The following is a 27,123-nucleotide window of genomic DNA, read 5'->3' as shown; positions in this document are numbered from 1 at the left end:
TGCCTTTATTTTCTTTCAATAATAATAATAATTGTAACGAAGTTACTAGAAGACGCTCCCGGTGGCGGAAAAATTCCGTTCTTTCTCTGAGTCGGGGCAGAAAATTAGCGCGGAGCCGACTGCCTCACCCGCATCCACCCCGGAACCTGTGTTTCTTCCGGCCGACGATACCCGGACTCCGCGCTGAACAGACCTCCCCAACCGCCACAGCCGCGAGTCGACGGCCGCGCGCAGCCCCACCATCGCGCGACCGAGTCGATAAAAGTACCGCGCAGAGCCTCCAGTCCAGAGCCAGTGCCAGGGGTAGGGCACTCTAATAGACGACCTTGAATCAAGTTTAATATTTTGCGGCAACTACAGATGGCGCTCAGATCAGAAAAAAATTAAAAAATTTGCTACTACCAACACAATTTAGTAATTCCTACGGTTGGTCATCCTGGATAAATCCCCAATCGCATTCACTTTCCTAGTAATTCCCAGAAAAGTGTTGCGAGGCATGACGCAATTTAGTGGAAAGTGGAAAAATACATGTAGATTTTGTGTTTTTGTGTTCAATTTTTAAGTACTTTTGGACAATTTGTAAAAAAAATGAAGCCGTGTTGTGTACCCGGATGTGAAAATATTCCAAATCGCAGGTAGGCTGTAAAAATTAAATTTTTAAACTTTGATAATAATGTTTACGAAAAATCAAAATTTATATTTAATTATTTATATTATGTTTGTTTCTCAGGCGTTAAGGAATCTTCCAAGACAGAAGACTGCTTCAGTCACCTTCAGGAAGAATATAAATATGTATGTTACTCCTGAAAAAATAAAAGGTAGGTCTGTTTTTATGTTATAGTTCAAATACCTAATTGATACTTATTTTAATTTAGATGCGCTTCGAGCTTTACCTCGTACCATCATTGGGCATTCTCCTGAATCCTGGTCTGTGGAAGAGCCAGAAAAGACATATCCAGCGATCAAATTAATTTGTAATCGAGTTATCCATGAATCCGAAATCGTATGTCGTTTCTTGAACAAAAAACAAAGGTTAGATCTGGACATATCAATCTAAAAGACATAGGTACGGATTCAAATCCATGGATGACTCGATTACAAATTAATTTGATCGCTCTTTACTTACCACAGACCAAGATGGTGAGGACTTCTTTGTTTACCACTCCCACTCAAAGTAAGAGATGAATCCAATTATCTTTAAAAAAATATTGGAATTTGTATTTATTTTATTTTTTTACGAGTATTGTTTTACTATTGGGGACACGGAAAACTGGGCAGATGTGTCATTCATTGTCAACATTTCTAAACCATACCTTAGCTACTCATAACCAAGCTTAAGTTAATTTGACAGTTTTTTGAAAATATCAATCATAATGACGGTAAAGGTGCATTTACATTGACACTTTTTGAAATGACAATAACAGACTGCCCAGGATTTCATGTTCCTCATTGTACAATATTGTTTATAAGGAAGCCTTTAAAACACGACGCGTAGCGGAGTGCTTTTAACGTCGCAAGTGCTTTAAAGACCCTTAAAAGTGTATTATACGCTATTTTTTTATTATACTTGCACTACAATCTGAAAAATATAACAAGAAAAGTAAATTCAAATACCTTTTCCGAAGTAATCTGTGTCATTAATTGTTGAGATAGAAATGGTCAATTGTTGTTGTTTCGTTCTCCTGTATATTTATTAAAAATTGTGTATAAATGTGTATAATAGGTATGTATAATATAAAATATTATATTATTTATATTATATTTATTTATTATTATATTATATTTATTAAAAATTGTGTATAAATGTGTATAATAGGTATGTATTATTATTATTATTCAAAATGTAGGTGAATTTGAAAAAACGAGAAATGACATGTATTTCGTAATGTAATTTGGGTTTTAAATATTTGTCAATTAATTGTCTACTCGACAGTACCTATCAAATAATTTTTAAACACTTTGTCATTGAATTATTTATTTATATACTGACATACCGTCAAAATATTGTAATATATTTCTAAAAAGCTATTTTCAAACTGACAAACATGAAAAGAAACGTGTCGGTTTTTTTTTTGACATTTCCCGTTTTTTTTTTTTTAATTGAAATAGGTACATACAATTAAAACCAGACATCACTTTTGTGTTACGTCAAAATCCAAATGTGTAATTAATGCTTTTTTGACACTGACATTTAAATGATGGCTAGTTTTTTTTTGCCGGCCTTTGTACGTACTATCACGATCATAAAATTTTGGACATCAAACTTCTGTCACATTTAAAAAAATTACTCTAAACCATGCTTTATTGAAACTGTCACATGAAAGATGAAATTGTTGTCAATTTGACACCGGTTTAAAATATAATTTTTTAAATATTTTCTCGGTAAATCTGACATTCACATTTTCAAAACTGACACAATCAAAATTGAGGTTATTAATACATAAGGGTCGTTTTAAAATGTATGACAGCACGATGACATTAGTGTCCAAAATTTTTTGATCGCAATATATGTGTATATGTAGAAACGCCTTGTTTTATGCATTCGGTTTGCTCGTATATCAATTTTTGTATTCTTACATGTTTTATAATAAATATTGTAACATTTTATTTGACCTTGTTTTGAATTATCACCCTAAAAATTTTTTTGGAAGCAGTGCATAATACAGGATTCAATTTTGCCGCCTTAACACGATTACAGGCCTCCAATCAACTTTTTACCGACTCTTCGTAAAACTTTTTTGCGGCAACTATAGATGGCGCCGAAACTTGTTATCCGTTGAATCTGAGAGAGTGGCCAATCTATTCTCTTCTTTATCTAGGGCCAGTGCCAGGGGGGTGAATCAACATAGGACGTATTGAAACCGCGAGCATCAGCGCCATCTGCTCGCCCTGAGACGATTTATATCCTCAGAAGTCAAATATAATAATAAAAAAGACTAGTAACAATAAAATTATAGTACAAAACACAATGTTGTAACTTAATTTTAATGAAAAAGTACATGTTAACTCGTATTTTTTATTTTATTTTATAATTATTTTATATAGGTTAGCGCCATCTATTATCTCTGAACTAAACAAATATAAGAAACCGTGTAAATCCATGACCAACTTAATTCATATTCGCTTCGCTTCTATATGGCCGTCTCAATTTAGCAAAAATTTGTTCCCGCAAAGTAGTCCATGAAACGTGCATCATGTGTCGCCATCTTCCGTCAAGTTGACAACTTATTCATTCTAAAGTTTAAATAAATTCGGGACTGTTAAGTTGTTTTTTTAACAAAATGGGCAGAAAGTGTTTTATTTGTGGAAATTTGAAGCCTTTTTCCCAATTTCCAAGCGATTCTGATCAGAGAAACAAATGGCTAAAGTCTCTTAAAAGATTTTGTAGTATTTTTTGAATAATAAAATTTCTTATAGAAGGTAGTTTATTAAATGGTATTATAGATCTCAACAAAATTACAGATCATCTTCAAAAAAAGTGACACTCACTAAAGATGCTGTCCCATTCGTATTTGTAGGAATTCAGATCCAAAATATACAACATGCAAAATGTTTTCTTTGGTTATTTTAGAACCCTGTTGTTGTTTGTACGAATTCATATCCTGACCCAGTCCCCAGATGAAAATAAACTGCTTCTTCCCTGCAAAACAATACATATTTGTCAAAGTGATCTTTTATGTCACTTTTATCCACCATCATACTAGAATCTTTGTTAAGATTAATAGCCCTTCAAAATCGGAGTCAATTGCTGTATCCCAGTGATTCATTTGTAGGCATTATTGAGAATTGCGAATATAGTACAAAAACTGTTAGGTACCATTTCTACAATATGAGAAACCATGTACTCATTTGCATGACTTGCTGTATGATCACCTCCTTCAAAATTCAGCGTTTTCCTGTGTAGACCACAAAGCTGCAGTATGCAATGTTATTATTAAAACAGCTGCGAAACCAGTCCTTAGTAATATTTTTGTAGAATAAATGGATTCTTTGAAGACGAAGCTTGAACAGTAAACCACTGAGCTGAAAAGTTTTGAAGTTATAAATAGTGCTCTTACCTTTAAAAATGTGTTTTGTTAGTGTTGTCAGAGGTGTTGTCATCTAGTTAAATTGAACCCAACATTTTCGTCTTCGTGTTTTTTTTTTAATGGCTGATGACAATAATAACATAAAAATGAGGCCATTGACCTTGACGTTAATGTCAAATGCAGCTATAGTTTGGTTGTTTGTTGAGGAGATGTCGCTAGTAGATGTCCATCAAATGGGAACCATGACCAACTTCATTCATATTCGCTTCGCTTCTATATGGCCGTCTCAATTTAGCAAAAATTTGTTCCCGCAAAGTAGTCCATGAAACGTGCATCATGTGTCGCCATCTTCCGTCAAGTTGACAACTTATTCATTCTAAAGTTCAAATAAATTTGGGACTGTTTAGTTGTTTTTTTAACAAAATGGGCAGAAAGTGTTTTATTTGTGGAAATTTGAAGCCTTTTTTCCAATTTCCAAGCGATCCCGATCAGAGAAACAAATGGTTAAAGTCTCTTAAAAGATCTTGTAGTATTTTTTGAATAATACAATTTCTTATAGAAGGTAGGTAGTTTATTAAATGGTATTATAGATCTCAACAAAATTACAGATCATCTTCAAAAAAAGTGACACTCACTAAAGATGCTGTCCCATTCCTATTTGTAAGAATTCAGATCCAAAATATACAACATGCAAAATATTTTCTTTAGTTATTTTAGAACCCTGTTGTTGTTTGTACGAATTCATATCCTGACCCAGTCCCCAGATGAAAATGAACCTGCTTCTTCCCTGAAAACCAATACATATACAATACATATTTGTCGAAGTGATCTTTTATGTCACTTTGATCCACCATCATACTAGGATCTTTATTAAGATTAATAGCCCTTCAAAATCGGAGTCAATTGCTGTATTCCAGTGATTCATTTGTAGGCATTATTGAGAATTGCAAATATAGTACAAAAACTGTTAGGTACCATTTCTACAATATGAGAAACCATGTATTCATTTGCATGACTTGCTGTATGGTCACCTCCTTCAAAATTCAGCGTTTTCCTGTGCAGACCACAAAGCTGCTGTTATTATTAAAACGGCTGCGAAACCAATCCTTAGTAATATTTGTGTAGAATAAACGGAATCTTTGAAGACTAAGCTTGAACAGTAAACTACTGAGCTGAAAAGTTTTGAAGTTATAAATAGTGCTCTTACCTTTAAAAATGTGTTTTGTTTGTGTTGTCAGGGGTGTTGTCATCTAGTTAAATTAAACCCAACATTTTCGTCTTCCTGTTTTTTTTTTAATGGGCTGATAACAGTAATAACCAGTAATAAAATAAAAATGAGGCCATTGACCTTGACGTTAATTAATTGACGTTAATGTCAAATTCATTTGTAGTTTGGTTGTTTGTTGAGGAGATGTCGCTAGTAGATGTCCATCAAATGGGAACATTTGATTGCATGTAAAATTCAAAATTGAAACGGCCATATAGAAGCGAAGCGGATATGAATGAAGTTGGTCATGATGGGAACATTTGATTGCATGTAAAATTCAAAATTGAAACGGCCATATAGAAGCGAAGCGGATATGAATGAAGTTGGTCATGGTAAATCACAGAGTCAGCAGTTCAGCACTTCAAAATTCAAGATTAGTTTAATTTAATTAAACCGTGCTCTCGTCGTTTGTGTTTAAAAAAAAGTGTTGTATGCCCAATTGTAATAATAAGGATGCTTAACGTCGCCTCATCCATAATGTCTAACTCATAACGTTCTACAAATACCTAACCTACCGTCTACCGGACTTATAACGTATAAAAATTACTATATTGTTATTAAAACGATTTAACAGACAATAATTATACCTGTCTTAAGTTGATTAGTGTCGTTTTGAGTTAATATTTTTGTGATAATATATTTTTTTTAACAGTTATTACAGAATGTTTTGTTTTATCTTCGACTTGAATTAATTATTATCATTGACAATTAGTCATTAATAATGTGTTATAAAATTGTATAAAAACAATACAATATAAAGTAACACGTTATTAATGATTAATTGTTATTGATAATATTACCTTTGAAATTAAAAATTTAAATTTGGTACTGGGTTTGGACCCGTGGTTTGGTCTGTTGCCTGGCTAAATGTTTTGGCTCAGGGCGGATAGATGGCTCTGAAACTGGTTCTCATTCTTATACAAAGAGTGGCCTATCCGTATTAGTAATCCGTGGCCAGTGCTGCCGTTTCAGTACAAGTTGACTCAATTCGGTACGTCAGTACTACTTTGTGGAAAAAGTACCAATTTCAGTACGAAATTATAAAAAAGAATAAGGCTATCAAATAATGAAATTAGGAAAACAACATCAACAAAATAAAAAATATATGTTATTTTTAATTTTTTATTAAATTACCTTAATACTTGTATCTCGCTGTCCTAGTCTAATTTTCGCAAAATTGCAATTTTTTTTGGTAGGATAAAAAAATACGGTAGGTATAAAGAAATCTGTAAGTTAATAACTACGGATTGCCGCTCCCTAGTGGCTAGTATATAGGGGAATTACTTAAAACAACCTAAATGTAATTTAGTATTTCTCCGAGATTTAATTAGCCCCGAGGTTATAAAAGGTTCGAGTAGCCTCCGGCATTGCATCATTCTCATTAGCAGTGTTATCCAGTTTAAAGTGTTTTGAGCTGTTGTGTCATTCGAACAATTATTATTATAGGTGAACAATAATGGACAAGTAAGAAAATACTTTTTGTCTTCATTACCCGAGATACATAACTAAATATAGGTATAAAATTTTCGGTTTAGGTACCTACCTAACTTGATATATGTCAAAGATAATCTAAAAATTTACAATTAATTTGTTTTTTCCAAAATTTTGCCTAAAATGAACACGAAAAACGTGTGGACCTCGGCCAAAAAGTGTCTTTTGTCCTCGGCTGTTTTTGAGTCTCGGCTTCGCCCCGACTAGAAAACCCAGATTCGGACTAAAAAGATGCACTTTTTTGGCCTTGATACACAAATTATGATCTTACTTAAAAATAAGTTTGCTATTAAATAACGGATTTATAGATTTGTTATACGGTCGAAAATTGTGAAGCAAACGGACCCAGAAGAACCTCAACCTGGGCCTTCAGGTATAAGTTCCTCAAAAAGAAAGCAAAAAGAAAGTGATGAAGAAAATGTTGAATCTCCAATAGCCTCGCCAATAGCTTCAAGTTCTGAATCTGAAGGCGACGAACAAACCTAGGAGCAAAAAAAAAAGCTGAGGAACTCGTCACTACAAAGAAAAAACGAAAACTTTACGATGTTAAATATCGAAAAAATTGGGAATCGGTATGTTCTGCTTATTCATGAAAACTATGGTACTTATATGGTTGATTTTTATTTTATTTGCAGGAATTCAAATGGTTAATAATAGAGTCGGGGAAGGCCTACTGAAGTACCTGTGCAAAATCTCTTGCAGGTGGTAAGAAACATTTGAAGCGTCATGAAGATTCTGATATTCACAAAAGGACTGCATCTAAAATTCGCGGGGCTTTAAAAATTGATACTGCTTTAGAAAATGTACCTGCACATAGAACTGCCGAAAATATTAAAGTCGCGGAATTACAACTAATTATGTTTGCTACAGAACATAACTTACCTTTCGTAATATTTGAACATTTTCCTCAGTTTATTCGGGCATTACCAAAACCGGAAATTTTTAAAAATGTTAAATCCACGTAATTTTAGGCAATTAGAGGACATATATTTAGGGGCAGGATTTGCAAATACGCTCTCTGAAAATGTAGATAATATAACGCAACACGCTTTGCATGAAGTTAGAATTGTGTACAGAAATTCAAAATAGGATTGATTTTGGAAATGAAACATTAAATGAAATTGCACAGGTATTAGACATGAATAAAATTTTTAACGATGACAAACCTGCTATATCGCAATTGGCTTCAAAATTTCCTAACATCGTCAGTTCTGATTTACTTGAAGACTTAAATTTAGAGTGGAGACTTCTTTGTGATATCAGGACTGATGAAGTATTTACTAGCATAGAAGCATTAATCACTGTTTTGCGGAAACAAAAAGATCCCAGGGGGGTATTATTATTCACCAATCTTATTAAGTTTTTTGAAGCCGTCATATCGTTTCCGCACGGTAGTAGTGCTGCGGCCGAACGAATTTTTTCACAGTTGGCAATGATAAAGACACGATACAGAAATTCATTAAATATTGAAACTGTGGAAAATGTATTGTTTTGCAAACAATTATTAAAAAAAGATACTTGTTATACCTGGCAGCCAACTAAAGATCTAATTAATTTTAAGAAATAAGTAGTGTAAGTCCTTATTAATACATCACAGATATGTATATCTATAGGTAGTTATTTATGTTTATAGTTATTTTACTGTATTATAATAAAAAATGTTCTACAATATACGTTCAACAAAAAAATTGCATTTATTTGAATTTCCCGCCCTCAGTACATTTTCTAGGGATTCAGTACATTTTTAGTGAGAATTTCAGTACACGACGAAAATCGGCCGCGGCAGCACTGTCCAGAGCTCATTCCGATTCCAGCCGCGCTCCCGATGCAACCTCCGACTCCGCTTCCGACCTCGCTTGCATCCCGCTTCTCTCCCCTTGTCCCGGCCCGTTCCTTTCCATTGTGAGGGAACCCCGGCCATCCCGCTTTTCCCCTTTGTCCCGGCCCGTTCCTTCCTATTATAAGGGAACCCCGGCCATCCCACTTTCCTCTCCACACCCCCTCCGCCCCGAACAGGGAGAATCAGCGGCGTCCACGTCCGACCGGAATAACCGTAAGTACGAGCCACGCTCTTCTTCAACCCCCGCCCGGAACACTCCCCCAGGTCACGGACACCGTCCCCGAAGAGTTCCGGCGCCACCAGGTACCAAAACCCCCTTTTTGGTACATATTGTTTGTTTGCTACCCCCCTTCCCGTGCCCTGACAGCCTACCCCCGGACACCGTACGCTCCGCGAAGCTACCCCGGCCGTGTGGCGGCCCACCGGAAAGACAGACAAGCAGACCGCCCCCGCAGCGGTGCCGACCAGCCGGCCAACCACCCGACCAACCCCACCAGAACGAGCCACCGCACCGAAGACTTCCGCCACTGCACCAACCCTAGGACAGCAGTCTTCCACCCCCCTGTGTTGGCGGTGTGGACAGGCGGGATACTTCCGCCACGAGTGCACCGGACCCGTCAAGATTTTCTGCTCCCGTTGAGCCAGCTTTACAGGTCAGTGACAGTCCGCCACTAACTCTTTCCACAGATGAGGAGCAGCGCCTTCGGCAGTTCCTCGCAGAAAAACTTCCCCTGTTTGATACCGTCCGAGGACTGACACCACTGGCCCAACACGAGATCCGTCTTCTGCATCCGGAACCTGTGAAGCAGCGGTGTCGACCACGGAACCCATTTATGCAGGGTATCATTGATGAGGAGGTGGATAAGATGCTTGCTGAGGGTGTAATCGAGCCGTCGGACAGCCCCTGCAGCTCGCCGATTGTCCTGGCCAAGAAGAAGGATGGCAAGCACCGCTTCTGCATCGACTTCCGGAAGGTGAATGAGGTGACCCGTAAAGATGCCTACCCACTGCCGTTCATCAACGTGATCCTCGACAAGTTACGACGAGCTCGGTACATCTCCACCATCGACGTCAAGAGTGGCTACTGGCAAGTCCCCCTGACTCCGGCCAGCAAACCCACCACCGCCTTTATGGTTCCGTCCCGGGGGCTGTACCAATTCCGAGTCATGCCGTTCGGATTACATTCGGCGCCAGCCACTTTCCAGCGCCTAATGGATCGGGTCATGGGGCCAGAGTTGGATCCGTACTGCTTTGCCTATCTAGATGACATCGTCGTACTCGGTGAGACCTTCGAGCAGCACCTGGAGGTACTTCAAGTAGTGTTTCGCCGCCTACGAGCCGCCAACCTCCGACTGAATCCCGACAAGTGCCAATTTGGACGGAGCAGCCTAACCTACCTGGGCCACGTCGTCACGGCAGCCGGCATCCGGACCGATCCGGATAAGGTAGCCGCCATCCAATAATGAGATTTAATTTAGTAATCAACGTAGGTATGTAATTTGGCTAAAAATGTCAAAATGACGTTATCCTGTTCTGATTAATGAAATCAAAAATTAAATTCATTAACTGTCATTTTGACATTTTTAGCCAAATTACATACCTACGTTGATTACTAAATTAAATCTCATTATAAACGGTATCAAGTGGTCAGCGTCATTAGTATTTTTGGTTGCGTACAAAATAAATTCAGAAATAAGCCTTATGTGACTTGCCCTGTATAATTATCTCCAGTAACCAGTAAGCTGTTGAACATACGAAAGACGCTGTGATTATGAGAGAAACTGTCATATTATATTATTATTTCGACCCCATGCCAATAGGGAGTTTGCGGTAGCGCATTTTCTGTTACGTTATACGAGAATTTTACCGTATAACAAAATATAACGTAAATTGCAGGAAACAGATGTGCGTTTAACAAAAAAAAAATTACTAACGTATAAGATAACAGTTGATGACAGATTCTTAGAATGACAGAATTAGAATGTCAAATCGAACAAGATGACGGAAATTATTTTATTTTATATATTGTGGTACAAAGGGCTGTTGAGGAAAGAAAAAGACTCTATTCACTGACTATAGATGTGTCTTTGCGTTCAAAATTTTGTTGCTCAATGTGAGACACTGGCACATCAGATTCTACGGTGACTTCAATAACATTAGCTTAAATACCATTTCCAGTACATTGTGCATGAAATAACAAATGCTGGATCTGCCTACAAAGTATCAAACTTAGAACATCTACCTATTTTACAACAAAATTCGCTTATCTGACACAGATCGTACAGCGTCTTCTTTGTTCAGTAATACTTGGTATGTTTTCTAAGACTCCTGTTATTGTTTTTGAACAATTCTGCATCTTGCACAATATTTTTGACTATTCAATTCACCTGTTATTTTTCAAATATGAACCAATAAAAGAGCAGACATGTACTTTCGTAGCCTAGCAACAGAAAATTCCAGCGAATATTCCACTCGTGAAAATATAACTGACTATTCCACTAGTGGTCGAGGTGAATATTTTAAACAAACCTTGATTATTATTTTTATTCAATGAAATTATTACTTTCTTACGAAGTTAACTGAACAATGAAATCATGTGTAACGCAGATTTGCGAACTAGCTTTGAAAATTTTTATTTTAATCATTGATTTGGTTCATTGAATAGTCTGTTGAATACAACTCGTAGTCAAAGATAGTAGAATATTTTTCCGATGGTATCACTTATGGTCATTACGCTTTTGAACACCATTCGTGCTACGCACTCATGGTGTTCATAAAGCGAATGACCATTCGTGATACCACCACAAAAATATTCGACAATCTTTGACTACTCGTGGTATTATAACTGATTATTCTAACGAAACTATGAAAATATTTGACATTAATATGAAATTGGGTATAAGTAGGTACTGTCACTTTTTCATAATGGAATATTTTCGGATTGGTTCCCTTATTTTCAGAAATAGTGTAAGGAAATTCGGTATACGGTATAAATTCTGTATGAGTTTGACGTTATAAAACATAACGACAATTTTTATAACAAAAAATGCGCTACCGCAAACTCTTTAATGCATAAATTATATCGGGTGTCCTTTTAAATTTCAAATCATAGTAGGCGTTGAAGTATCGATTGTGAACGCACTATTTTGGTTACGGATCATGGATCAGCTGTTTAAATCTTACGTTTTACACGAGTAGTGCGTTCACAATCGACTCTTCAGCGCCTACTACAAGGTGAAATTTAAAAAAACACCCGATATTATTTTATTGCAGAATTTTGTCGGCACCACGGTGGCAGGTGCTCCTCTCACCAAACTATATAAACCTGACCAGTCTATATCGGCAGTGTCGGCACATTTTTGCAACTTCCATATCAAAGGCGGCATTTCCTTGAAGCGGCTAGACCAGATGTGCGTTTTCCTGGGTTATATGCAATTAAATATGCATTTATTGCTAAATATGCAATAATATGCATAATAAGAATGATGTTATTTTATTTAGAATCATCTGAAACGCCAAGATAACTTTAAAGTAATCCGAAGCTGTTTAGCAAAAAAATATGCAAATGCATATAAATCCGGCCTTTAGATATGAGTAAGTTTAAATGTCAATTTTGTTAACAATATAATGTTGCTATATTGTAATGTTTAGCTGGTGTAGGTACTTAAGAAATAAAAAAAGTGTCTAGTTTTTATTTATTATATTCATAAATAATATAACATGTGCAAAGCAAATCTGGATATTGTCCACGTGTGTATCCAGCTTCGCTTTGCAAATGTATTGTGGGTTGCAGTTTCCAGTTTCAATTCTATCGGGCTCATTATCACTTGCGAAATTACCTTGTATTTTGACTAGAGGTCATGCCGGTGACAGTTGAATATTAAAACATTTAAAATTATGTTGTACCAGAATCGTAAATGTCAAAATGGAACCCACAATACATCTCCAAAGTTAACGGGGATATAGTTCTCCCAGAGTTGCAGCGGTTTTATGGCAGGGTACCATTGTATAAACGTTAACAACACCCACAATAGGTTTAAACCGCAAGTACAACCCCTAATCGTAAATTCGTCCAAGTACTACCCTGTAAACTGACAGGTATAGAACGAAAATGATGATTGACAAGGGTCTGTTTATGTCGCTTATCGGCATTTCAACAGGCGTAATAATTACTATTGCCCTGCCATAAAACCGCTGCAGCTCTGGGAGAACTATATTTGTTTTTTGATTTAAAAAACATAAAACATAGTTATCTGTGCAGTTTCGTAAATTTTTACGTCATTTAAATGAACTTTTAAAAAAACGAAGAGTTTTTGGGGAAATGTTTACTGTCTGCATAAACGCGCCATTTTAATTACATTCCCGATAAATCAGGATCATGTCTGTTTTCTCATCGTTCAAATACATTATTTTAATCGTCGTATTTTAACTTGTTCGTGAATGTCAGTTGTGACAAATAAAATTATTGGAAGCAAAGCAATCATGGATTCATCATTTCATTTTAAAACAATACGATATTTAAAATAGCCATGTTAACTTCGGACTGTATTGTGGGTTGCATTTTCAATTCCGCCGGGCTCATTATCACTCGTGAAATAATACAGCGTGTTTCCAAGGAGTATAGAATAATAGGGAGGGGACATACGGCCGGCCGAGTGAAGCCGCCTTAATGCGCATGTCTGCTATTAGTACGCCCCAAGAAAGTAAATCAAATCACTTGCATTGTGATATTTAGTGTGGTTTTCTAGTTTCTCATGCTCTGAATACATTTGTGATGCAAAAAAAATATATAGTGTATTATTTTCCTGCAGTTTTATTGTTAATTCCCAACATCTCAAGTAGTGTTAACTGGGGCGTACCTCACGGGTTGCATAAAATTGCACCCGTTTCCTTGTCCCTCACCGCTTCAATTTACCGCGCCCATAAGCTTGCGTATGTCCCCTCCCTATTATTCTATACTCCTTGCGTGTTTCACGTAAGAGTACGAGCTTGACGAAGTCTAAACGCAACACAAAATACCTACATTTCACAATGGGAACTAGATTCACTGAAATTTATAAACTGTGGTTTTGGACACGCCTAACTAACACAACCGCTGGAGAGCTTTTCCACAAATGTGTGAAAAAAAGAAAATTTTAAAAAATTCAGGGATGTCCAAATTACTTTTCACAAAACATGATTTATTTCATCTACCGGGACATTTTTTTAACTCTGAACATAGTCCATACTTATTCCCTATGTTCAATTTTAAAAAACACAGATCAATGCATTCTGAGTTACCATGCAACCTACTATACCGAACACCAGAGATTTTGAAATAATGTTAAAAATTGTTCCGATTGATGGAATTGGTCTATCATGTGTTGAATTGGAAATGTCACGCACATTTCTCATGCTCTGATTGGCATAGAATAACTGCATTATGTGTATTCCTTCTTCAAACAACTTGACCGTTTTATTAAACTGTCAAGTACTTATTTTCGTTGCCTTGGTTACGTGATTACATTACATATATGCATTGACCTGTGTTTTTTAAAACTGAACATAGGGAATAAGTATGGGTTATGTTCAGAGTTAAAAAAATGTCCCGGTATGAAAATCGAATACATATTGGGTTGGATTTGCAACCTCGTAGGCTCGTAAACGGCCTACACACGATACGATCTGTCGTACTACGGATTGGATGGTAGTTTGGCTTGCAATAAAATCTGTCGTACTACAGGTTGGACGACTGACAAGTTGGAACGTGTGTAGGCGGGCTTCAAACGTGTCGTACGATATTCAAGACGATAATACAAAAAAGTCAGTGAATTAATCGGTAAAACTCCTCTGTAATGGATTGTAAGAGGTTTTTAGAAGAATTTATCGAAATCCATCGCGAGCAGCTGTCTTTGTGATAAGTCAAATCCAAAGATTATGCAAACAAACACAAAAGACCCGCGAGCTAGGAATTACTGTTAAAAACAAATTACGCGAAATTCAACCAGAAGTACTCAAATAGTTATTTATGTAACAAGTGAGTAAAGTAATACTTTTTTTACGAGAAGGAAATTGCCATTCGAGCGAAACGACTGCGCAAATCCGCTGAGTAAAAAAAAAGATACTTTACTAACGAGTTGCATACAAAAAATTTTTGGCGCCCGTAAGTTTAAATAACTTTTTTTTTTGATACTGTCAGAATTTGTGAACTCCTGGGCCTTTAAACTGGTCCACTCATAAGCTCAATTTATTAAAAAAATAAATAAATTGGGATTTATACAGAGTGTCCCAGCCAAGATTTTCGAGCCTAATATCTCGGTTATTTTCCAACGGATTTTTGTGAAATTTAAAATGCAGATATTTTAGACGGTGAAGAGTAAAATCCCATTAATGCAATAACCCAAGTCGTAAAAACGTAATTTTTACAAGCCTTTTTAAAACGTTGAATCACTTAAGATTTATATCAAAAAATTGATCGTCAATTGAAAATGCTGTAAGGAGAAACTCGTCCTTGAAAGACGTCCTTGAAAGATCCTTCAAGCACTCAATTTCAAATTCGTGCTCGAATAGATGCCTTCTGCAACTTATATGTATTTTAATACACTATTTTGCACCGTTTTTTCTTCTTCACGTTTTCCTGTTTTTCCTTATTGCCTAATATTAATAAGACCACAAGTGAGACAACAATCTTCTTCGGAGGTGTCATGTTCTTCGTAAAATGCTGGATGGCAAACTAAAATCTGAACGATTTCACCGGCACGTGTGGAGGCAAAACAGCCGGACGACTGTTGGGACGATAATCTGACAGATGTGTCGTACGATCTGTAGTACGACAGATCGTAACGTGTGTATGCCGTTGTACTCTTACGTGAAACCGCCTTGGTGAAACACGTTGTATTAGCACAGTATACCTTCTAAGCAGTAGTCTCACTCGACGTCGGCACTTTGATGTTTTCTGAAACCGTTGTGCTTTCGCGCAAGTTACTGCGCAATGAATTTAACAGGCCTTTTACATGAAATTAAACGTTGCAGACAGGAATTTAAATCGGGGAATATTGGATCTCTTATGCGCAGTAACTAGCGCGGAGTTACAACTGAATACAAATATTTTGCGGAGTGCGACTACTGCTTAGAAGGTATACTGTGGTATTAGTGTTAAAATAAGTGTAAGTGACGACCTCTGGTGTTTGTGGCTCGTAACTATTCAGTTCGACGGCTGCTGAGGGGAAACGAGGAACGGGAGGAACAGTTTATAATTATTTTTTTGTGCTGCCGTAGTTGCAATTGACATTTTAAGTGGACGATTAGCGTGCCATAATGGAAATGAGAAAACTCTAGTGCTGCAATGGACAAACAAGAAATCTAAGGCAAGAAAAAATAAACTAATTGTGGCAAATCAAGTATTAGGTACTGAAAGACAATTATGTCTCTAATGTTATAAAACAAAAGGTGCTTCGTAAATATTTAAAAAATGCTAAAATGTGTTAATTTTAGGTTTGGGGGTTTATTTATAAAAATTTCGGTTGGTGACCTTGCAAGCTATAAAGTTGCGTTTGAATTTGAAATTCGAGCACTGACAGATTGACATTTGACATATTTAGTGCTAAATTGATTACCAACATAATTTTGTTTAAGTAATATTTATTATGTTAATGATTCAAAAATATGTTTTATTACAAAAGGCAGCACAAAAAATATTGTATGGTACTCTTGTGAAAACTCCATTGCTTTACTCACTAGAAATTTGAATTTTGCGGTCAGTGATCTACACTGAAAGTACTACAACATGGATTTTTTATTTTTTCAAACAGACGCTTCAAATGGCGTCAGGACGCTAAAACATGAAAAAATTAGAATTATTTTTTTTTTTTATCGACTCCCTGGATTGAAAATACCACAGAGAACTCATTTCTGATATTAAAAATTATGAAGGAAGCATTGATTTCAAATTAATTGACGTAATAATTTTTGGTACCAAAATGTGAGTAATTTATGACGATGACCCTCGATGGGTCATATTCCTGACTGACAATGGTCACTTACCGCAAACAACCAACTGTAAATCATAACCGGCGGTGCGGTCCTGGATTTGTAAGCTATTGGAGACCCTTGTAAATCAAACTTTACCACCGTTTGATGATTTCCATCATTTTAAAATACTACCATAAATTTGGTACTACTCTGCTCGTAGATGTTAAATGTCAATTTATTCAGTTATTATCCTGATTGAAATGCCAAATTTTGTATAATCATAATCGGCATTGCCCTGTGGATGAGATTGTAAGAAAAAAGTCCGGATTGCTTTATTACTTTGATAATAAAATGCTATCAAAATCAACTTTCACATCAATTTTGTTTTCTAAAAAATAATTATGCCATGTTGTAGTATCAAAATTGAAGAAGCGGAAAATTAGTGTGTCCTACATATTTCGTGTCGCGTCGTGCGAAATGAAGAAACGATATGAAATTGATCGACTTATCTGTCGACGAATGGGGGTGAATCCTCGACGGTGTCCTCGCTTTATTGGAGGTGCGGTGATGAACGAGCGCTTCTAAAATTCGGGATGCGTAGACGGAAGATCCGATTAGCACGGTACGATACGCAGCAATAACCAGACTTCAATGGTATGTTACAGAGCCAATACCACGACCATAGAGCGACGTGACCAATACGTAGCGTAACGTGACCTAACGTTTCCTAACATAACATAACAGAACAGGGCAGAACACCCCTAACGAATGGCGTTAGTAACGAAAATGCGAATGACTCGGTAATTACCTTTCCGGTTGAAAGGGGTGACCAAACGATAACTCTTCGACACAGTTTCGCCCTAAAAACTCCGGGATGATCACGAATTCCGCTCACTCAACCAAATTCGCTTCACCGTCAAAGATGCGCAAAGATGGGCCGCAGCTAGACAACCCAGAGGCGTGAAGCCACCTCAGCTTGACATTATGGGGCTAACATGTGTTCTTCCAGCCGCCCCGTGTGGCTGGCACAGTTTTCACAAAAGTGTTGGACTGAACCAACCAACAAAAATTGAATGATCTTGATACGAGCGTCCCGAAAAATGTCACGAAAGGTAGGCGCGTCGCGTCGACATGTGACGTTGTCATCGATAAAATATAAAATTTAGATGTATGTAATTGTTTTTAGACTCTTTGAATTGTTTCTGTTTGAATTTTTACATCTACTTAAATAAAAGAACTTGTTTGGAGGTAGGTTTTTGTACTTTTTAAATTGAAAAATAACAACCAATAGTAAGTTAATTAAGATTTCGCAATTCATTCAACTGCTCTTCTTTAATTTCTATGTCTATCATCAACGCTTTTTTCTTGAGTTCAAATATTTCTGCGTCCTTTTTCTTCTTCACTTCTGCTTTCATAGTTGCTAGTTTTTCAAATTTTAAGGCAACGCTCTCGGTTGCAGAGTTTGCTACAGGTCTAAGCCGACGTGACACTGGAAACGCCTACCGTATTTTAACCATCAGTCTTACCAACTTTCGTTAACTCATGGTTAGTTAACTATTACCAGTCTGACGTTCGGTGCAATGTTTTCCAATTTTAACTAGTGGTTAAAGTTAATTAAGAGTTAACTAACTACTGATTTAACTATAAGCGGTGCAAATGGGTGTATAAGTAGCTTAGCACTGTTTACACTTGATATATCAAATATACAGGGTTATTATAAATGTTTGTAGTCCAAGTAGGCCATGAATTTGTGCCGTCTTGTTTCGATTGTGCACTGTATCTAGTGGAATATTGGCATGAGTGAGCTCCTGACCAACTGAAACTGTAAAAGTCACTGTCAGTGTCAAATCACTGATTGCCGCATTTATTTCCTTGGAATCAAAATAAGTCTTTAGTAAAAGTTAAGAGTGTTAAGACCACAGACGACCATAGCAGACGACGATGAGTATACAACAGTGATCAAGGTTAAGTTAGTAAAATTCTGTAAGTTTTGTAACAATTCGAGCCGAGCAAAAAAGGAAACAGCAATAAAAAGCCTTCTTAGCTTTCTCTACCGCCCATGCTATGGATCCTGATACTTGGTACATGACAAACTTCATTAATAGATATTTATGCATTAAGGGAGATATGAACATGATTTTTCCCTAAGGTTGACGTGGTTATAATCCGAGGGCCTTTGGCCAGAGGAATTATAAAGTCAACCGAGGGGAAAAACATGAATATCTCCCGTGGTGCATACAATATTTTATTTTTTAGTCTCTCTACTTAAAAGTTAAAATTTTATTAAAAATATTTAGCAGGGAAGATTTCGTGAATATGTGGTTGCTATAGTTTCGTTCTCATGAGTTTGTTGCCAACAATGTGGAGGGCGAAAAAATTTGACAAATCCCAAGGGAGATATGAGTTGTTTTTCAGAATCTGTATCTATGACGAAAAGAAACAATATCGTGTTACTTAAAAATAAACTATGTTATGGCCATCCCAAATGTCGAAAAAAAGTAAACCAAATGACAAGTCGATGATGGACATAGACAACACAGTAAACCTATAGAACGCAAACTCCTATGCATTTTATCGGTTTTTTTGGAAACGCACCCACCACAAGCCGTCAGGGGACGCTGCCGTTTTATAAAAATCAAGGCCATCTGAATCAAAAAGCTACGCTTATAAGGCCGTTTCAATTTTCGATTTTTCCATATAAACTTTGTTTCTGTGACATTTCGGGCGGCAGAACCAAGGTTGGTAGAACTGACTAATTTGTATAATAGGTTGCCTCGTTTCCATTTAAAGCAATAGTCTGAATTTTTTCCCCCCGCAAAAGTTACTCGTGACGTCACAGTGTACTAAACTTTTACTACAGAGTCTGTCGATCATGCATTCGGTGTTCCTTCGCTAGAATAAATCCCAAAAAGCCACCCAATAAACTCCACGGAGCTTATAAACCTTAGGTTCTATTCGAACACCCAAAATTTCTGGGTTGATTTTACGTCACGAGTTACTTTCCCCCCCGCCCCGCAATTTTCAACGAGGCAACCTATTATACAAATTAGTCAGTTCTACCAACCTTGGGCAGAACCTTTTTGCGCTCCATCTACCGATTTCGAACGCAATTGATTGAGACTTTTTCCACTTTTTCTTTGAGGTTAAGTGCTTAAAACGTCAATTAAAACATGAATGCAATAAAATATCTAAGATCCGAGCTTTTTTTGGACACATTCTGGGCTAGCAAAATACTAATAAATTAGAATTGCAAAAAACCATGAAATCATAACACAAAGTAGGTTAGAACAATTTATAACTTTAACATTTTTCTGCAAAGGAGTTTGTTCTGGATTGCACATTTCTTCTTTAATAAATCTGTTTTTTCTTGACAAATATGTATTATCTAAAACTGGTTTCAGCGTTGCAGTTATTATCAGCTCGCAGATCTGATTTTTATGTACCAGACAAGATGAAAGTATTGGATTTTCTAGCAAATGAGGGCCCATTATCTCAACCATTTGGTGGAATATACTGCCCAGAAATACTATTTACTTGAATTGATTTGGATGTCATTGCAACAGTTGGATTGATGAAAGACTCTACAGGATTTTGGGGTACAGGAATTTCAACCGGAGTTTCAGTGGGAAAAGCCTAAAAAACAAAAACACTAATAAGATGATAGTAATTAATACCTGGAGGTTCCTGATTAGGACTTTGAAAAGTAATAAGTAATTAATCGAAAAATGAAAAGAGGAAGCTCATTTTGTTTTCTCATATGTCGTGGTTGACTTCGCTTCTATGTATATTTCATGTAGCAATAAACACCACAAGTCTTTTTTAATTATAGATACTTACAAAAATAGAAGGACAAGGAACAGCATCTTTACATAAGCGTCGTCTTTTGGGGGTTGTAATGTAATTATAGAGACTTGTTGAAAATGCTGCTCACAAATTTCTGAGTAATCCGTAATTTTTGTAGTCTTTTATATTACAAATACAAATTAAAAGGTTGTGCTTATCATTGTCTCCATAAATTTGTTTACCGCAAAATGTTTCAAAAGCTTCGAACCATTTTTGTCTTTGTTTCATATTGTTGCGAATTTCAAATAAGCGAACATCTTTTGCCCCACAAATGAAACACGCTTTTACCATTTCATGTAAAATAGAAGGGTAAAATTTTAAATTGCCGCCAATATTGTAGCTTTGATTCGTTGATAGGCCACCGAGGGCGCGCAATAAGGTTCTGTCTTCTTTTGTTTTATGGCCACTCTGCAGAAACAATTATTATGTACATTGAAACGGCCTTATAAGCGTAGCTTTTTGATTCAGATGGCCTTGGTTCGAAACATGGCCAACTGTATCAAAACGCTAGGCGCTTATTATGGCCGTCCCACTTGGTTTGAAAAAGTGTTCCCGTCGAGTAGGCCCTGGAGCGTACGTACAGTGGCGCCCCCTAAATTAACATTAGGAACTGATTTGAAAACGAAATTCGTCACTGTTCGTCACAATGACAGTATTGACAGTAGCTGCGTTCGTTTATATAATTTTTATGCTAATTTACGTCAAAATCGTTCGGTTATTGTAAAATGAGCAAATTGATGTAAACCTAAATCGTTCGGATATTAGACGTCAGAGTCATTAGAGGAAGCTCGATTTGCTAGGAGTATTTCGACCGAGGATGTTGAGATTTTGGCGCCTGTCACAATAGTAGGGTTACTATCTGGTTATGTTTATGTAGTATGTGGAACAAGAGAGAAAAACAAGGGCATTTGCACAAGGTTTGAGTGGTGGGAAACGATGTAGGAGGACACCCTAAAGGTATCTGGCCAGAAAAAACGCGAAAATTCGACCGGGAGCTAAAGTGAACAATTATCTACCCTATTTTCGTTCGTTTATTTCAGATTGATCTCCAATCAACTGTTCAAGTCTATTAAATTTGTGCTTGCATCTCCGAGGTAGTATCCGAACGCACCTACCTAATCAAAACTTAGAAATAGTGGAAAAAAAGGTCAATATGATTTTTTAACGTTCCGCTGCAAATTTTTTTAAATTAAGCTACATTTGATGCATGATTGTCAGTAACAAGCTAAAGAACAATGAAACCATAATCTGTGAAAATTGTGCCGTTGTTAATGTTGAATGGAAAAAGTACCCTGCAGCAATTGTGTATCTAGTTGATAACCCGTGGATAACATAGCAGAGCATTTTGTTGGCTGTGCGAGGTCTTTCACCAATGGTTTTAGATTTGGTATTATCCAAACCATATACAGTATATATCGTTTATAACGATGTGGAAGGGACCGGTGAAATTCGGTCGTTATAACCGTAGGTCGCTATTTCCAAACACCATTTTAATACCTACTGAAAAATCTTTTTATTTTCATAGAAAAGTGTACATTTAAGGTAAATAAACGTGTCGATACATTTTTAAAGCTTTTATTACAAATTTAGGATCTCATCCTGTTGAACTTTTTTCATAGATGACAATCTTTTTGATGTGCTCACTTATTCTAATGCTGAGACGAGTCACATTATCCAACAACACAATGTATTCAGAAAAATACTAAATTCGAATTAAAACAATTTGAGGTTATGTCTGATATTTTGAAGCAATTGAAGTTTCTTTTTTTTTATGGTTTTTAAGCTATTGACACAACACCTCACCTATTATATGTTTCTTATTTTACACTTTTACTATTTTTATTATTTTGTTACTGCATGCAATTAACACTTGCAGTTAATTTATAAATATTTAACATGGACATAACCAAGAATAGGACATAACCAATTACAGAAAAAAGAGACGTTTCTGTCATCCGTTGTCTTTTAATTCAAATAATCGTCACTTGAAGTCTCTACTGTACGTACGATTTTTTTAAATGTCAAGAACAATTTTTCTTACGGAGAAATCATCGAGTGGGACGGCCATAATAAGCGCTTAGCTTTTTGATTCAGATGGCCTTGGTTCGAAATAATTTGTGGCGACCTCTATCGACGCACCACAACACGTACGTGTCGACACCAGGGGGAGCCAAACCGAAGGGATAAATAAGGTACTATATCTTTAGAAGGTAGCGCCATTCCGCTCCACAATTTTTCGCCTCGAAATTAAAAGAGAGGACATTATCGATAAATCCTGTGAGTGTGACAAAGATAGAAGTATACACAATTTTCAGGGATGTTTGTATCGTGTCAAATAGATTAACTTAACATTGCTCGAAATTAAAAGAGAGGGAGATATATCTCCGCACCGTTGGCGATACCTTCGTGATATAGTACCTTAGGGATAAAAGACGTCGCATCCCTTAGACTCGCTCTCTCGCCGATCAGCTTCAACCACGGCACCACCAACCACGCCGTTCACCATTTTGTTATTCACCCATTCATTGTTATCTTTTGTTATCGTTATTTGTTATTGTTGTTACATTAAACTCAAATCACGCATCAAGCCGCCTCATTCATTCCGGACCAACAAAGTACTCCACAAATTCATTTTTTTCGCATAGTCATTTGTCACTGCGACAAATTATTATTCTCACTTACTGCTGGGCAATGGATTTTCCACAAAATATCATTGCACATGAAGCAGAAATAGGGCAAGGAAGTACCCATACAATGGTAGACTGGGCTTCTTTTTGTCGCGAAATATGCGAACAGCATTTAATGGACCACCCGATGGAGATTGGGGGTTTAGATCAGAACGGCATGTCCCTCACTGTGGAAATAGACGAATCAAAATTTTTCCACAGGAAATACAACAGGGGGCAATGGAGGGAAGGACATTGGGTTTTCGGGGGCATCGAAAGGAACTCCGGAAAATGTTTCCTGGTAGAAGTTCCCGATAGAACGGAAGCAACACTATTGGGTATTATAGAAAGGTATTCAGATGTTTTAAGGGACACTGTTTTGCTTATTATGTAGGTATATTATTATTTAATGGCATGTACTTTATTTCTCTTGTAAATGTGCTTTGCTTTGTAAAATACGAGTAGGTATAAGTCTTTTGTTACCTACCTACAGATTTTCAGTTACCTCTTTTACAGAATCGAGAGTTACGTTTTTTTTTTAATTTTTATCTGCCATTTTTATACTTTTGTCTTTCCCACACAGAATGATTTTACCAGGGACAATAATAATGTCAGATGGTTGGCGGGCATACCACAACATTGGAAACGTGCACGGAGGTATTTACGAACACCACGTGATTATTCATGAGGAAAATTTTGTGTCCCCCGATGATCCCAATGTCCACACTCAACATGTTGAGAATATGTGGATGCGGGCCAAAAAAAAACTTCGCCGCCAGTATGGTACATCCGAAGCCCTATTTACATCCTATCTACACGAATTTCTGTGGAGAAATAAACACAGATCTGTAAATAAATTTTCAGCATTTTTAAATTGTATTGCAGAACAATATTTAGTATAACTTTTGTTTTTTTTATGTTTTGTTTTCAAAAGTAGATATACAGGGCAAGTCACATAAGGCTTATTTCTGAATTTATTTTGTACGCAAGCAAAAATACTAATGACGCTTGATACCGTTTATAATGTGATTTAATTTAGTAATCAACGTAGGTAAGTAATTGGCTAAAAATGTCAAAATGACAGTTGATGAATTTAATTTTTGATTTCATTAATCAGAACAGGATAACGTCATTTTGACATTTTCAGCCAAATTACATACCTACGTTGATTACTAAATTAAATCTCATTATAAATGGTATCAAGTGGTCAGCGTCATTAGTATTTTTGGTTGCGTACAAAAGAAATTCAGAAATAAGCCTTATGTGACTTGCCCTGTACTTACTTATATGTATTATACTTACATTATGTATATAGTTATTTTATATGTAGTTTTTAAATAAAATTTCTGCAGTTTCATTATACTCGTAGTCCAGTCAGTGGGGGATAAAAATGGTCGTTGCCTTACAAAAGGTGAGGTAGTAAATAAATATGTATGTTGTTTGAGTAGCGACTCTGATGAAAAATGCAAGTTTTCGACCTTGTAAATGTAAAGGGGGTCCATTGTTAGTAAATTTTGCAAATGATCAAATGAAATGTTTCGTGTAATACAGGGTGGTCCCGGTACAACCTGCCAAAAAAATTCTCGGTCATTAGAAGGATATAACAAGTCCGGAAAACCCCTTTTTATTAGGTCCAAAATAATGTGGATAAATTAACCCCTCTCCACACCCATTCGACGCTGCTGTCGACAAAGAAATATTTAGGTACCTATAGTCCATTCCGTTTGTATGCAGTACAGTGTGCCCATTTTATCGGTTCCCGCCTTAAAACTACAAAATAGGCAACACAATTTACTTTTTGGAGATTGCTATGTTTTTTAAAATTTTCAAAAGGTTGCATTGAATATTAAAGTAAAGCTTAAGGTATAAGATTATATGGCCCTTTAAAAGTATATGGCCGGAGATAAACGTTCCTTTTGTCGCAATTGCAGTAGGCGGTCAGCCCAACCATAAATCATGCTTCAAGCAATTCTCTGTTGTGAATTCCAGAGCCGGCCTCAAAACAAATGCGTACCGACGTAATTATATTTATTTATTAAATATACAATACTATTACAAATCATCTTTATCGTTTTCAAGACACAAAGTACTAAAGGGAATTTCGTTACAATAACGAAATTTACAATAAACAGCAAAAACATGTTCTATCACAAATTTTTAATCCCTGCCCTGAACGAAGGAAAAGGGATGCAGCTGCACGAGCCGAGACAACCAACAAGGTTGTACTATGGTCAAGAAAAAAATTACCTTACATTCAAAAAATCTGAAAAAATTACCAGCGCTTACAAATAATTCAAGTTTAATATAAGATTAATTTAAAAAAAATCTTCCGTCCAGTTTCTTAAAAAAATTAGAAAAACCATGTTTTTAACCACATTTTATTTTTTATATTAAAAATGGGATGATAAATTTTAATGAAAATCCAACATCAGGTTACAATAGCTTTTCTGTAGATGTTCCATTTTTTTGAGTGATTTTGAATGTACAGTTTTTGCATAAAAAAATAAAAAAACGACGATTCGAAATCAAGCAAAAATACATTAATTAAAACTAAAAACCCATTGTACAGTTTGTAAATACAATGAAAAGAAAATGTAAGTCAAATGATTGGCGGCAATTATGTTTTTTTCCTCAAAAAAAGCATTTTCAGATTATAATTTCAAAATGCGACACTACTAATGCAACACTGCACAGTAGCGTCCCCATAGCCTGGACGGATATCTCCTCAACTACTACCTCCAATGTCATCAGTGCCATCTGCAAACTGATAGATAGACAAACAGTTTATTTATTTCAAGAAACTGTAAAATGGATTGGGTTTTTCCCAAAATACGTCCACTGGGTACTATTTATTGCTTTACGGTCCTTTGAATTCTAAACATTGTCATTGAGGACGAGGACATAATGGGGCCAAAGCAAATTTCTATGGAAGAAGGAATGGCTAACATAAAATTCCAAGGCGCCTATCAGTTTGGACACGAGCGGTTTTTAAAAGTCTGTAAACAAAAAACACCTGGTTAACGACTGAAAAACCAAGTAAAAAATCACACTTGTCTTTTGAGAGAAATAATTCTAAAAAAATCAAAATCAATTACGGTTTATCCTGTGCCAAACCTGATATGCAGGAAAGCGAAGTCAATTTTTTAATTGATAAACAAATAAAACTTTTTTTAAATGTGTCTTTTGATGAGCAGAAAATTATTCAAAAAAAAAACTAAAGACTAATGCGACGATTGGTTCGCAGAAAGAAAATGACCAAAAGCTAAAACTCAACAAAAAACTTTTTTTTTTTCAAATTCAGGGACAATTATTTGTGACCCAGCGCAAATACTGCGATTTTATAGTTTGGACTTCAAAAGGAATCAACGTTGAAACTGTTGAAACGATAGTGGTACGAGTAGGTGATCAATTTATGAAAAATATCCTTCCAAAATTAAAACATTTTTATTCTAAAAGCACTGTTCAATCTTTAGATACCTTCCTCTACCTCGAGTTAGCGGTGCCGGACCCTTCCGGCTACCTGGAAATGTATAAATACCAAATATTTTATGGAGTGCAGAACTCCAGAGTTTAAAACTTGTATTTAAATAGAGGTTCGTTCTCTGTTTATGGGTCACGTGTTCAAAAACGCTTGAAGCACTAGCCCCGAACTGGTCGACAGCAGACACGAACGTAATATGAAATTACGAGATTCAAATTAATTTTTTCATTATTGAAACTTAAATGTCATCATTTTTTGACGCTTGTAGACAAAAATTATAGTTAAAATTTATTTATTTTCAATATACCGGGTGATCAAAAAGGACTGTTTGAGTTATGTTTAATTAAAAATAAAAAAAACAATCATGACGTCGTTGTGCAAAAATACATTACGTCATAAGTAAAATTTTTATGTTATAAGGTGGCTAATTAAAAAATAAAATTCACTTGTCCGAGCGTTTTGCCTGAAAACATTAAATAAAGTTATTATAAATTTTGTTCCTTGGTTTATCACCACACTGTATATGAAAAAAATACGATTAAGTAATTAAGTAACGA

General features: G+C 36.1%; 4 long non-coding RNA genes across 10 annotated transcripts; 3 read left to right on the top strand and 1 right to left on the bottom strand.

The window, feature by feature from the left end:
- The first annotated feature begins 494 nt into the window (after positions 1-494).
- Positions 495-2,607, top strand: LOC138129677 (uncharacterized). Of its 2 annotated transcripts, XR_011159338.1 has the most exons (4): positions 495-635; positions 731-818; positions 876-1,723; positions 1,817-2,607. It is a non-coding gene; the product is annotated as an uncharacterized lncRNA (long non-coding RNA). The 2 variants fall into 2 exon arrangements; XR_011159337.1 differs by having other exon boundaries at positions 876-2,607.
- An 800-nt stretch (positions 2,608-3,407) lies between these two features.
- LOC138129672 (uncharacterized) lies at positions 3,408-5,415 on the bottom strand. Of its 6 annotated transcripts, XR_011159329.1 has the most exons (4): positions 5,236-5,411; positions 4,059-5,179; positions 3,702-4,002; positions 3,408-3,640 (listed from the first exon to the last, which is right to left on the bottom strand). It is a non-coding gene; the product is annotated as an uncharacterized lncRNA (long non-coding RNA). The 6 variants fall into 6 exon arrangements; XR_011159332.1 differs by having other exon boundaries at positions 3,408-4,002; positions 4,059-5,195; positions 5,236-5,415; XR_011159331.1 differs by having other exon boundaries at positions 3,408-4,002; positions 4,059-5,192; positions 5,236-5,413.
- A 13,368-nt stretch (positions 5,416-18,783) lies between these two features.
- On the top strand, positions 18,784-20,576 carry LOC138128716 (uncharacterized). The gene is made up of 2 exons (XR_011158873.1): positions 18,784-19,853; positions 19,978-20,576. It is a non-coding gene; the product is annotated as an uncharacterized lncRNA (long non-coding RNA).
- Positions 20,577-20,906: 330 nt separating this feature from the next.
- On the top strand, positions 20,907-21,984 carry LOC138128717 (uncharacterized). Its single transcript, XR_011158874.1, has 2 exons — positions 20,907-21,376; positions 21,460-21,984. It is a non-coding gene; the product is annotated as an uncharacterized lncRNA (long non-coding RNA).
- Positions 21,985-27,123: the final 5,139 nt, after the last annotated feature.

This window comes from Tenebrio molitor, chromosome 4 (genome assembly GCF_963966145.1).
Source record: "Tenebrio molitor chromosome 4, icTenMoli1.1, whole genome shotgun sequence".
Classification (NCBI taxonomy): Eukaryota; Metazoa; Arthropoda; class Insecta; order Coleoptera; family Tenebrionidae; genus Tenebrio; species Tenebrio molitor.
This window is presented reverse-complemented; position numbering and strand designations above follow the sequence as displayed.